This window comes from Eleutherodactylus coqui, unplaced genomic scaffold (assembly GCF_035609145.1).
Source record: "Eleutherodactylus coqui strain aEleCoq1 unplaced genomic scaffold, aEleCoq1.hap1 HAP1_SCAFFOLD_196, whole genome shotgun sequence".
NCBI lineage: Eukaryota > Metazoa > Chordata > Amphibia > Anura > Eleutherodactylidae > Eleutherodactylus > Eleutherodactylus coqui.
Window position 1 is genome coordinate 67,661 of NW_027101943.1, and position 12,801 is coordinate 80,461.

At 51.8% G+C, this 12,801-nt stretch overlaps 2 pseudogenes; both read right to left on the reverse strand.

The window, feature by feature from the left end:
• Positions 1-5,746: 5,746 nt before the first annotated feature.
• On the reverse strand, positions 5,747-5,874 carry LOC136593708 (U2 spliceosomal RNA; annotated as a pseudogene).
• A 5,744-nt stretch (positions 5,875-11,618) lies between these two features.
• On the reverse strand, positions 11,619-11,746 carry LOC136593690 (U2 spliceosomal RNA; annotated as a pseudogene).
• Between the last annotated feature and the right edge of the window lie 1,055 nt (positions 11,747-12,801).

The following is a 12,801-nucleotide window of genomic DNA, read 5'->3' on the forward strand; positions in this document are numbered from 1 at the left end:
CAGATGCAACACGCTCAGCCAGCACTCCGGGCACACCCACAATGCACTGAGGGAGCCGGAAGACCTTTGCATAGCCCCGCCCAACACCTTCTCAACCAGGGTGAGCCGTCCCCGCGGGAGACCCGCGCCTGAATGGAGCATGTCCGGATTTTTTCCTGCACGCGGGACCCGCGCCTGCAGGGAAAAATGACATCCGCAGGTATTTTACTACCTGCAGGTGTCTAATGCATCCATATCCATTGCATAGCGCCGATCGCAATGTCGGGGGTGGGCGGGTCCGAACAGCCCGGGATGACAGCTCCATGCTGCGGACACCGACAGCATGGAGCTGTCACGTCCAGAGCCCGAGGGGCTTTAGTCTCTGCAGGACACATGTTTTTACTTCCTCAGAGAATAAAGCCCACTTCAGGAGGACGTAAAAACACTATGGCCCGGGGCGTGGCTTAGCAAGCAAGGAGAGAGGTCGCACGCTGTTTTGCTCCTCCACAGAATCTCCCTTTTCAGCCCTTTTCTGGGTCAAATCAGTGACCCAAACAGAGGCAGACAAGAGCACAGCACCTGGGGACCCACCAGAACCCACAACCGGCCCGGACAAGGCTCACCTGGTGATCTCCAGCCGCCAAAAAGAAGCCGAAGAGCCGCGGCCCTGCACAGCGGCCCGCGCCCTAACCCGACAAGTACCGCGCTCAGAAACACCCGGCGAGGACCGCTCACGGAGCCCCAAGCAGAGGACTATGGCACAAGGTAACCCCTGCCGACTTGGAGGGGAGGCTCTGTCACCCTCAGTGCCCGCGCTCTCACCGCAGCGCCTTGCAAATACACAGCCGCGGCTCCCTCCCTCTGAATATACCGCCGTGGCCACCAACCTGCAACTCGGCGGCACATACAATCATCAGGGTGATCCCCCGCTGGACTAATCCCCACGCTGGTGGTTTTCCCCCTCCTGCTCCCCAGAGCCGACAATCAGCACGGGCGGGCACACCGGAAGATCTGCACCTAGTCTCTAGCTCCCTGTGAGGCAGCGGCCATCTCGCCCCCCCTCCCCCCTGAGTCGAGCAGGCTGCTTGGCATACTAGCCAGACCAGAGCAGAAAAGTAAAAAAGAGAGGATACTGTGATCCTCCCAGCACATCAACACCAGGCAAAGTTTAAAGCAGTACTCACTATTTCTGACGTGCAGCGGGGGAACGGAGGTCCTCTCCCCGGAGCTCTCAGACCGACAGCAGGCTCCATTAAAGTGTAGTGCAATTCAAATATCAATGCACCACAGCACCATCTAGTGGCCAAAACAGAGATAACCAGGACCTGAACCTCTTCTCATCCCTTTCTCAAAGCACTAAACAAAGCCAATCCTTGCCCATTAGAAAGAGCAACGAGGCCCCTAAGGCCTCCTTCCCACGAGCGTGACGGGCTCCGCCGCGTAATATTACGCAGTGAAGCCCGTCACGGCGCCCCCCAGAGACCCCATACTTACCAGTGGAAGATCGCGTGAAGACACTTCCCTGCACACCGCCGTCGCGTCATGTGACACGCCCACCGCGTCACATGACGCGGCCGGCCGTGTCACGTGACGCGCCGGCCGCGTCATATGACGAGCGACGGTAGGTGGGGAAGCGTTTTTTCACGCTATCTTCCGCTGGTTGCAGCGGGAGATAGCGTGAACGGAAGCCGTCAGCGCGTACACCCGCAGCAAATAGAACATGCTGCGGGTGACAACGGGAGATTTCACGGTGCGTAATTCCGCGGTGGAATTACGCATCGTGTGCATTGTGCTATTAGGTTCAATAGAACCTAATAGCATGGGGCAACGCAGCGGATTTTTGCCGCGGATTTACGCGGCGTAAATCCGTTCGTGGGAAGGAGGCCTAAGGCCTCATGTCCACGGGGAAAATAAGAATTAAAATCCGCAGCGGATTTTAACTCTTCTCCCGCGCGCGGATCCGCACCCCATAGGGATGCATTGACCACCCGCGGGTAGATAAATACCCGCGGATCGTCAATAAAAGTGATTTTAAAAAAAATGGAGCATGAAAAAAATCTGGACCATGCTCCATTTTCATGCGGGTCTCCCGCGGGCTTCTATTGAAGCCTATGGAAGCCGTCCGGATCCGCGGGACACAAAAATCATATTTTACTTACACGCTCCGGTTCTTCTCTTCGGCGCCGCGCCATCTTCTCTCAGTCGCGGCCGGATCATTTTGCTTCGGCCCGGCGCATGCGCGAGGCACGTCACCGACGTCATCATGCACATCCGCCGAGCCGAAGAATGAAGATCCGGCCGCGACGAGAGAAGATGACGCCGCCGCGAAGAGAAGAAACGGAGCGGATGGGAGGTGAGTTTATTCTCATTTATTCCCATTTTCAGCGCTCATGTCCGCGGGGCAGGAGGGACCCGCTGCAGATTCTACATGGAGAATCTGCAGCGGATCTGATTTTCCCCGTGGACATGAGGCCTAAGTGTGTTGAGAAGAGGGACCCACAGTTAACTACAAGGAGAATACCTCCCCACCTTACTGCCAAGTGATCTGTGGAGGAATATCTGCATAGCCAGACTGCTATATAGAAACTGTCAGCAACCCACAAAGACAGACCCTGTGCCAAAGGGTACTGACAGAAAAACACTATATAGCCTCCTCAGCATTACAAAATAGCCTGGAAGCAAGTCCCAGCCCCCGCAACACCCAAGGAAGCAATACATCGCGCGCCTCGCAGACGCAAATATCAAATTCCCGGTGCGACCCAGCGGACTCCTCAATCCCAAACACTTTCTTCTCAGCAAATACTGATAGTTCTAAAAAAAGAAAGGACTCTTATCAGGCAAAGCCACACTTAACAAATCTTCAAAACTCTACAGGAGCGCTACCTAAGGCACTCAAGATGGAATAGCAGGACTCTATGTTCTAACTCCACCCGCCACATGAGGCTCCTCAGCAACACATAACAGGACCACTCAACATCAATGAGCTTCTAAAGGAACTTTTAACAAACAACTACGCCTTCCAACGCCTCCATAAAGAATACGCCACCCAGTAGACCACTATACAACAAATAGCGACCAATCCACAGCGCATATCCAAGAATTAACTATTCAGGATGGTTAAGCGACGTATTAAAGCAACGGCCCCCAGGAGACTCTCAGAGTACTTCCCGCCTGGCACACAGAGCAACAAAAACAAACCCGCCACATCTCATTCAAACATCCCCGTAACCGAAGAAATACCCAACACCCACAGCCCTGCGGCTCTGTCTCCATACTCCTCCACAGGATCTCTCCCGCCTACCCCAGCCAATCCCAACACCTCCCCTGGAAGCGGAGGGAAAAGGAATGTTCAGGACCCCCTACCAGCCTCCCCCTCCCCAAAAGGACCGGCGGCAAAAAAGAGCCAAAATAACAATCCACAAGAAACTCCCCCGCAGACAGATCCTATCAACAATCTCCAAGCTTATCCCGACTCTGAAAGCCCCTTAACTATAAACGCTCTGAAGACTATGCTAATCTCGCTGCAAAAGGACATTTCTAAAGATATACAGAGCCTCTCTGGTCAATTACAATCTAACATCGACCACCTAGCTACCAGAACTGACCACCTTGAACGGAAAATGGGAGAATTTACCAAAGCCCACAACGAGTTGGTAGATGCGCATGGCAGTATGGAAGAAGTCGCATATTTGAGAGAGAAGGTCATAGACTTGGAAGACCGATCCAGAAGAAACAATCTCAAATTTAGGGGAGTTCCAGAGACTGTGACCCCCCCTGACATTCCACAATATATACTCAAATTACTCCAAACGCTCCTCCCGGACCTTCCCGAGATCGAATATGCAGTTGACAGAGCCCACAGAATTCCAAAAGCACGCTCTGTCCCTGAGTCAGCCCCCAGAGAAATCTTAGCAAGAATACACTTCCATAAAATAAAAGAGGAAGTCTTGGCAGTTGGAAGGCGTAGAGGCACACTACCGACTCCATATGAAGACATACAAATATTTCCAGATCTTTCAGCCGCCACTCTGCAGTCTCGGAGAAAGTTTACAGAAGTTACAGCAGCACTACGAGAGGCGCACATCAAGTATAGATGGGGATTCCCAACCAAACTACTGATCTCAAAAAATGGAACCATCCAGGTTGCCACCTCGCCAGAAGAAGGCGTCTCGTTCCTGAAACAATGGGGGATCCCTATCCTTCAGAAGCCTCTGAGGACGGCGGTAGAATCTCCTACAAGAATCGAACAAGACTGGAAAACATCAGATAAGCATGGCAGACACGCATAAATTGATGTTGTAAAGGGTCTTGAACCCATAGTTATATTTCTCCTTTACGGAGCCTAAAGTGGATGGTTTAAAATGCCACCCCTACCTAAGGTTCATTCATCCAGTGCAGATAGGCGCTGGATGAACAATATTTTGATTTTGTTAACTGTTAATGATGTTTTTTTTCCTTATGTCAAATATAGTTATAAAAGGTTCAGTAGGAGGCCACTTCCCTACCCCCCCCCCCCCACCATACTTAATATGAAAAAACACAACGACTCCCCAGCGTATAAACCACCTACCAGTTATGCCCATTAGCATCACATCCCTAAATGTAAAAGGCCTGAACAGCCCCTATAAACGTAGCATGCTTTGGAGACAGGCTCTTAAGTCCCACTCAGACATCTTCCTCGCCCAAGAGACACACTTCCTGAGAGATAAACACCCCCCCTGCAACCACCCTAAATTTCCAAACATTTTCCTGGCATCAAATGAAGGGAAAAAAAAGAAAGGCGTAATGATAGCCATTAGCCGGAACGTTACATTTTCCCAAAAAAACGTATACGTGGACCCAGGCGGGCGATTTCTAATATTAGTCTGCGTAATTAACGCCACCACCTACACTCTAGTAAATGTCTACTTCCCATTTAAAAGGCAGGGCCAAATTCTTCAAACATGTTCTTTCCGAAGTGGCTAAAATTCGAGAGGGGAATTTGGTGATCGGAGGAGATCTAAACTCAGTGGTGGACCCTACCTTGGACTCCACCGCGAGCGGCAGGGGCATGTCACCCATTGTCCCAATCATACACTCAGAAGAATTATACGACGTGTGGAGGTGCATGCATGGATCGTAGAGGGACTACACGTTTCTCTCCGCGCCACATGCATCTTATTCTAGGATAGATATGTTCCTGCTGCCGTGGGCAGGCCTCGAGGGGGTTTTACAGGCGGATATTGGAACAATATCATGGTCTGACCACGCCCCCATATCCTTAACGCTCCAAGAGAGCCCATTTCAATAAATGGCGGCATGGTTGCGTGTTTTTTTGCGCTTGCAAATGTGCTTGATTCGTGCTAACAAAAGTACAGTAAGGGCCGCTTCACACAAACATATTTGTTTCAATGGATGCCTTCAGAATTCTCTTTACTCACACATTTCGCATGCGTGCAAAACCTCACCATGCTCTATTTTTGTGCACATTTGCGCACCAAGGGTCCCTGTACAAGTCTATGGGAAGTGTGCACGTAACCGATTCCTATCTCCAAAAAAAGTTATAATAAACAGCGATAAAGTCTTATAAACTCCAAAATGGTACAAATAAAAACTACAGGACATCACGCAGAAACACGAGCCGTCGCACAAGTATCATGCGATACTTCCGCCATGTATCACGTGGACATGAGGCCTAAATCTAAGTGCTTGGTTGTTAGCAGCCGCAGCTGTGCTGCACCTCTTGCTCATCAGTTTTTTTTCCCGCTTTTGGAAACTGCTGTAGGAAAGGGGGTGCACCAGTACTGGAGGTACTGCAATACCAGGTCAATGTGCGGAGTGGACAGAGCAAGCACTTTTTCCAGCTCCCTGTTCTAAAAATCCATTTAATATATGATCCCCAGATAGGGGACGTATCAGATGCAACACGCTCAGCCAGCACTCCGGGCACACCCACAATGCACTGAGGGAGCCGGAAGACCTTTGCATAGCCCCGCCCAACACCTTCTCAACCAGGGTGAGCCGTCCCCGCGGGAGACCCGCGCCTGAATGGAGCATGTCCGGATTTTTTCCTGCACGCGGGACCCGCGCCTGCAGGGAAAAATGACATCCGCAGGTATTTTACTACCTGCAGGTGTCTAATGCATCCATATCCATTGCATAGCGCCGATCGCAATGTCGGGGGTGGGGGGGTCCGAACAGCCCGGGATGACAGCTCCATGCTGCGGACACCGACAGCATGGAGCTGTCATGTCCAGAGCCCGAGGGGCTTTATTCTCTGCAGGACACATGTTTTTACTTCCTCAGAGAATAAAGCCCACTTCGGGAGGACGTAAAAACACTATGGCCCGGGGCGTGGCTTAGCAAGCAAGGAGAGAGGTCGCACGCTGTTTTGCTCCTCCACAGAATCTCCCTTTTCAGCCCTTTTCTGGGTCAAATCAGTGACCCAAACAGAGGCAGACAAGAGCACAGCACCTGGGGACCCACCAGAACCCACAACCGGCCCGGACAAGGCTCACCTGGTGATCTCCAGCCGCCAAAAAGAAGCCGAAGAGCCGCGGCCCTGCACAGCGGCCCGCGCCCTAACCCGACAAGTACCGCGCTCAGAAACACCCGGCGAGGACCGCTCACGGAGCCCCAAGCAGAGGACTATGGCACAAGGTAACCCCTGCCGACTTGGAGGGGAGGCTCTGTCACCCTCAGTGCCCGCGCTCTCACCGCAGCGCCTTGCAAATACACAGCCGCGGCTCCCTCCCTCTGAATATACCGCCGTGGCCACCAACCTGCAACTCGGCGGCACATACAATCATCAGGGTGATCCCCCGCTGGACTAATCCCCACGCTGGTGGTTTTCCCCCTCCTGCTCCCCAGAGCCGACAATCAGCACGGGCGGGCACACCGGAAGATCTGCACCTAGTCTCTAGCTCCCTGTGAGGCAGCGGCCATCTCGCCCCCCCTCCCCCCTGAGTCGAGCAGGCTGCTTGGCATACTAGCCAGACCAGAGCAGAAAAGTAAAAAAGAGAGGATACTGTGATCCTCCCAGCACATCAACACCAGGCAAAGTTTAAAGCAGTACTCACTATTTCTGACGTGCAGCGGGGGAACGGAGGTCCTCTCCCCGGAGCTCTCAGACCGACAGCAGGCTCCATTAAAGTGTAGTGCAATTCAAATATCAATGCACCACAGCACCATCTAGTGGCCAAAACAGAGATAACCAGGACCTGAACCTCTTCTCATCCCTTTCTCAAAGCACTAAACAAAGCCAATCCTTGCCCATTAGAAAGAGCAACGAGGCCCCTAAGGCCTCCTTCCCACGAGCGTGACGGGCTCCGCCGCGTAATATTACGCAGTGAAGCCCGTCACGGCGCCCCCCAGAGACCCCATACTTACCAGCGGAAGATCGCGTGAAGACACTTCCCTGCACACCGCCGTCGCGTCATGTGACACGCCCACCGCGTCACATGACGCGGCCGGCCGTGTCACGTGACGCGCCGGCCGCGTCATATGACGTGCGGCGGTAGGCGGGGAAGCGTTTTTTCACGCTATCTTCCGCTGGTTGCAGCGGGAGATAGCGTGAACGGAAGCCGTCAGCGCGTACACCCGCAGCAAATAGAACATGCTGCGGGTGACAACGGGAGATTTCACGGTGCGTAATTCCGCGGTGGAATTACGCATCGTGTGCATTGTGCTATTAGGTTCAATAGAACCTAATAGCATGGGGCAACGCAGCGGATTTTTGCCGCGGATTTACGCGGCGTAAATCCGTTCGTGGGAAGGAGGCCTAAGGCCTCATGTCCACGGGGAAAATAAGAATTAAAATCCGCAGCGGATTTTAACTCTTCTCCCGCGCGCGGATCCGCACCCCATAGGGATGCATTGACCACCCGCGGGTAGATAAATACCCGCGGATCGTCAATAAAAGTGATTTTAAAAAAAATGGAGCATGAAAAAAATCTGGACCATGCTCCATTTTCATGCGGGTCTCCCGCGGGCTTCTATTGAAGCCTATGGAAGCCGTCCGGATCCGCGGGACACAAAAATCATATTTTACTTACACGCTCCGGTTCTTCTCTTCGGCGCCGCGCCATCTTCTCTCAGTCGCGGCCGGATCATTTTGCTTCGGCCCGGCGCATGCGCGAGGCACGTCACCGACGTCATCATGCACATCCGCCGAGCCGAAGAATGAAGATCCGGCCGCGACGAGAGAAGATGACGCCGCCGCGAAGAGAAGAAACGGAGCGGATGGGAGGTGAGTTTATTCTCATTTATTCCCATTTTCAGCGCTCATGTCCGCGGGGCAGGAGGGACCCGCTGCAGATTCTACATGGAGAATCTGCAGCGGATCTGATTTTCCCCGTGGACATGAGGCCTAAGTGTGTTGAGAAGAGGGACCCACAGTTAACTACAAGGAGAATACCTCCCCACCTTACTGCCAAGTGATCTGTGGAGGAATATCTGCATAGCCAGACTGCTATATAGAAACTGTCAGCAACCCACAAAGACAGACCCTGTGCCAAAGGGTACTGACAGAAAAACACTATATAGCCTCCTCAGCATTACAAAATAGCCTGGAAGCAAGTCCCAGCCCCCGCAACACCCAAGGAAGCAATACATCGCGCGCCTCGCAGACGCAAATATCAAATTCCCGGTGCGACCCAGCGGACTCCTCAATCCCAAACACTTTCTTCTCAGCAAATACTGATAGTTCTAAAAAAAGAAAGGACTCTTATCAGGCAAAGCCACACTTAACAAATCTTCAAAACTCTACAGGAGCGCTACCTAAGGCACTCAAGATGGAATAGCAGGACTCTATGTTCTAACTCCACCCGCCACATGAGGCTCCTCAGCAACACATAACAGGACCACTCAACATCAATGAGCTTCTAAAGGAACTTTTAACAAACAACTACGCCTTCCAACGCCTCCATAAAGAATACGCCACCCAGTAGACCACTATACAACAAATAGCGACCAATCCACAGCGCATATCCAAGAATTAACTATTCAGGATGGTTAAGCGACGTATTAAAGCAACGGCCCCCAGGAGACTCTCAGAGTACTTCCCGCCTGGCACACAGAGCAACAAAAACAAACCCGCCACATCTCATTCAAACATCCCCGTAACCGAAGAAATACCCAACACCCACAGCCCTGCGGCTCTGTCTCCATACTCCTCCACAGGATCTCTCCCGCCTACCCCAGCCAATCCCAACACCTCCCCTGGAAGCGGAGGGAAAAGGAATGTTCAGGACCCCCTACCAGCCTCCCCCTCCCCAAAAGGACCGGCGGCAAAAAAGAGCCAAAATAACAATCCACAAGAAACTCCCCCGCAGACAGATCCTATCAACAATCTCCAAGCTTATCCCGACTCTGAAAGCCCCTTAACTATAAACGCTCTGAAGACTATGCTAATCTCGCTGCAAAAGGACATTTCTAAAGATATACAGAGCCTCTCTGGTCAATTACAATCTAACATCGACCACCTAGCTACCAGAACTGACCACCTTGAACGGAAAATGGGAGAATTTACCAAAGCCCACAACGAGTTGGTAGATGCGCATGGCAGTATGGAAGAAGTCGCATATTTGAGAGAGAAGGTCATAGACTTGGAAGACCGATCCAGAAGAAACAATCTCAAATTTAGGGGAGTTCCAGAGACTGTGACCCCCCCTGACATTCCACAATATATACTCAAATTACTCCAAACGCTCCTCCCGGACCTTCCCGAGATCGAATATGCAGTTGACAGAGCCCACAGAATTCCAAAAGCACGCTCTGTCCCTGAGTCAGCCCCCAGAGAAATCTTAGCAAGAATACACTTCCATAAAATAAAAGAGGAAGTCTTGGCAGTTGGAAGGCGTAGAGGCACACTACCGACTCCATATGAAGACATACAAATATTTCCAGATCTTTCAGCCGCCACTCTGCAGTCTCGGAGAAAGTTTACAGAAGTTACAGCAGCACTACGAGAGGCGCACATCAAGTATAGATGGGGATTCCCAACCAAACTACTGATCTCAAAAAATGGAACCATCCAGGTTGCCACCTCGCCAGAAGAAGGCGTCTCGTTCCTGAAACAATGGGGGATCCCTATCCTTCAGAAGCCTCTGAGGACGGCGGTAGAATCTCCTACAAGAATCGAACAAGACTGGAAAACATCAGATAAGCATGGCAGACACGCATAAATTGATGTTGTAAAGGGTCTTGAACCCATAGTTATATTTCTCCTTTACGGAGCCTAAAGTGGATGGTTTAAAATGCCACCCCTACCTAAGGTTCATTCATCCAGTGCAGATAGGCGCTGGATGAACAATATTTTGATTTTGTTAACTGTTAATGATGTTTTTTTTCCTTATGTCAAATATAGTTATAAAAGGTTCAGTAGGAGGCCACTTCCCTACCCCCCCCCCCACCATACTTAATATGAAAAAACACAACGACTCCCCAGCGTATAAACCACCTACCAGTTATGCCCATTAGCATCACATCCCTAAATGTAAAAGGCCTGAACAGCCCCTATAAACGTAGCATGCTTTGGAGACAGGCTCTTAAGTCCCACTCAGACATCTTCCTCGCCCAAGAGACACACTTCCTGAGAGATAAACACCCCCCCTGCAACCACCCTAAATTTCCAAACATTTTCCTGGCATCAAATGAAGGGAAAAAAAAGAAAGGCGTAATGATAGCCATTAGCCGGAACGTTACATTTTCCCAAAAAAACGTATACGTGGACCCAGGCGGGCGATTTCTAATATTAGTCTGCGTAATTAACGCCACCACCTACACTCTAGTAAATGTCTACTTCCCATTTAAAAGGCAGGGCCAAATTCTTCAAACATGTTCTTTCCGAAGTGGCTAAAATTCGAGAGGGGAATTTGGTGATCGGAGGAGATCTAAACTCAGTGGTGGACCCTACCTTGGACTCCACCGCGAGCGGCAGGGGCATGTCACCCATTGTCCCAATCATACACTCAGAAGAATTATACGACGTGTGGAGGTGCATGCATGGATCGTAGAGGGACTACACGTTTCTCTCCGCGCCACATGCATCTTATTCTAGGATAGATATGTTCCTGCTGCCGTGGGCAGGCCTCGAGGGGGTTTTACAGGCGGATATTGGAACAATATCATGGTCTGACCACGCCCCCATATCCTTAACGCTCCAAGAGAGCCCATTTCAATAAATGGCGGTATGGTTGCGTGTTTTTTTGCGCTTGCAAATGTGCTTGATTCGTGCTAACAAAAGTACAGTAAGGGCCGCTTCACACAAACATATTTGTTTCAATGGATGCCTTCAGAATTCTCTTTACTCACACATTTCGCATGCGTGCAAAACCTCACCATGCTCTATTTTTGTGCACATTTGCGCACCAAGGGTCCCTGTACAAGTCTATGGGAAGTGTGCACGTAACCGATTCCTATCTCCAAAAAAAGTTATAATAAACAGCGATAAAGTCTTATAAACTCCAAAATGGTACAAATAAAAACTACAGGACATCACGCAAAAACACGAGCCGTCGCACAAGTATCATGCGATACTTCCGCCATGTATCACGTGGACATGAGGCCTAAATCTAAGTGCTTGGTTGTTAGCAGCCGCAGCTGTGCTGCACCTCTTGCTCATCAGTTTTTTTTCCCGCTTTTGGAAACTGCTGTAGGAAAGGGGGTGCACCAGTACTGGAGGTACTGCAATACCAGGTCAATGTGCGGAGTGGACAGAGCAAGCACTTTTTCCAGCTCCCTGTTCTAAAAATCCATTTAATATATGATCCCCAGATAGGGGACGTATCAGATGCAACACGCTCAGCCAGCACTCCGGGCACACCCACAATGCACTGAGGGAGCCGGAAGACCTTTGCATAGCCCCGCCCAACACCTTCTCAACCAGGGTGAGCCGTCCCCGCGGGAGACCCGCGCCTGAATGGAGCATGTCCGGATTTTTTCCTGCACGCGGGACCCGCGCCTGCAGGGAAAAATGACATCCGCAGGTATTTTACTACCTGCAGGTGTCTAATGCATCCATATCCATTGCATAGCGCCGATCGCAATGTCGGGGGTGGGCGGGTCCGAACAGCCCGGGATGACAGCTCCATGCTGCGGACACCGACAGCATGGAGCTGTCACGTCCAGAGCCCGAGGGGCTTTAGTCTCTGCAGGACACATGTTTTTACTTCCTCAGAGAATAAAGCCCACTTCAGGAGGACGTAAAAACACTATGGCCCGGGGCGTGGCTTAGCAAGCAAGGAGAGAGGTCGCACGCTGTTTTGCTCCTCCACAGAATCTCCCTTTTCAGCCCTTTTCTGGGTCAAATCAGTGACCCAAACAGAGGCAGACAAGAGCACAGCACCTGGGGACCCACCAGAACCCACAACCGGCCCGGACAAGGCTCACCTGGTGATCTCCAGCCGCCAAAAAGAAGCCGAAGAGCCGCGGCCCTGCACAGCGGCCCGCGCCCTAACCCGACAAGTACCGCGCTCAGAAACACCCGGCGAGGACCGCTCACGGAGCCCCAAGCAGAGGACTATGGCACAAGGTAACCCCTGCCGACTTGGAGGGGAGGCTCTGTCACCCTCAGTGCCCGCGCTCTCACCGCAGCGCCTTGCAAATACACAGCCGCGGCTCCCTCCCTCTGAATATACCGCCGTGGCCACCAACCTGCAACTCGGCGGCACATACACTCATCAGGGTGATCCCCCGCTGGACTAATCCCCACGCTGGTGGTTTTCCCCCTCCTGCTCCCCAGAGCCGACAATCAGCACGGGCAGGCACACCGGAAGATCTGCACTTAATCTCTAGCTCCCTGTGAGGCAGCGGCCATCTCGCCCCCCCTCCCCCCTGAGTCGA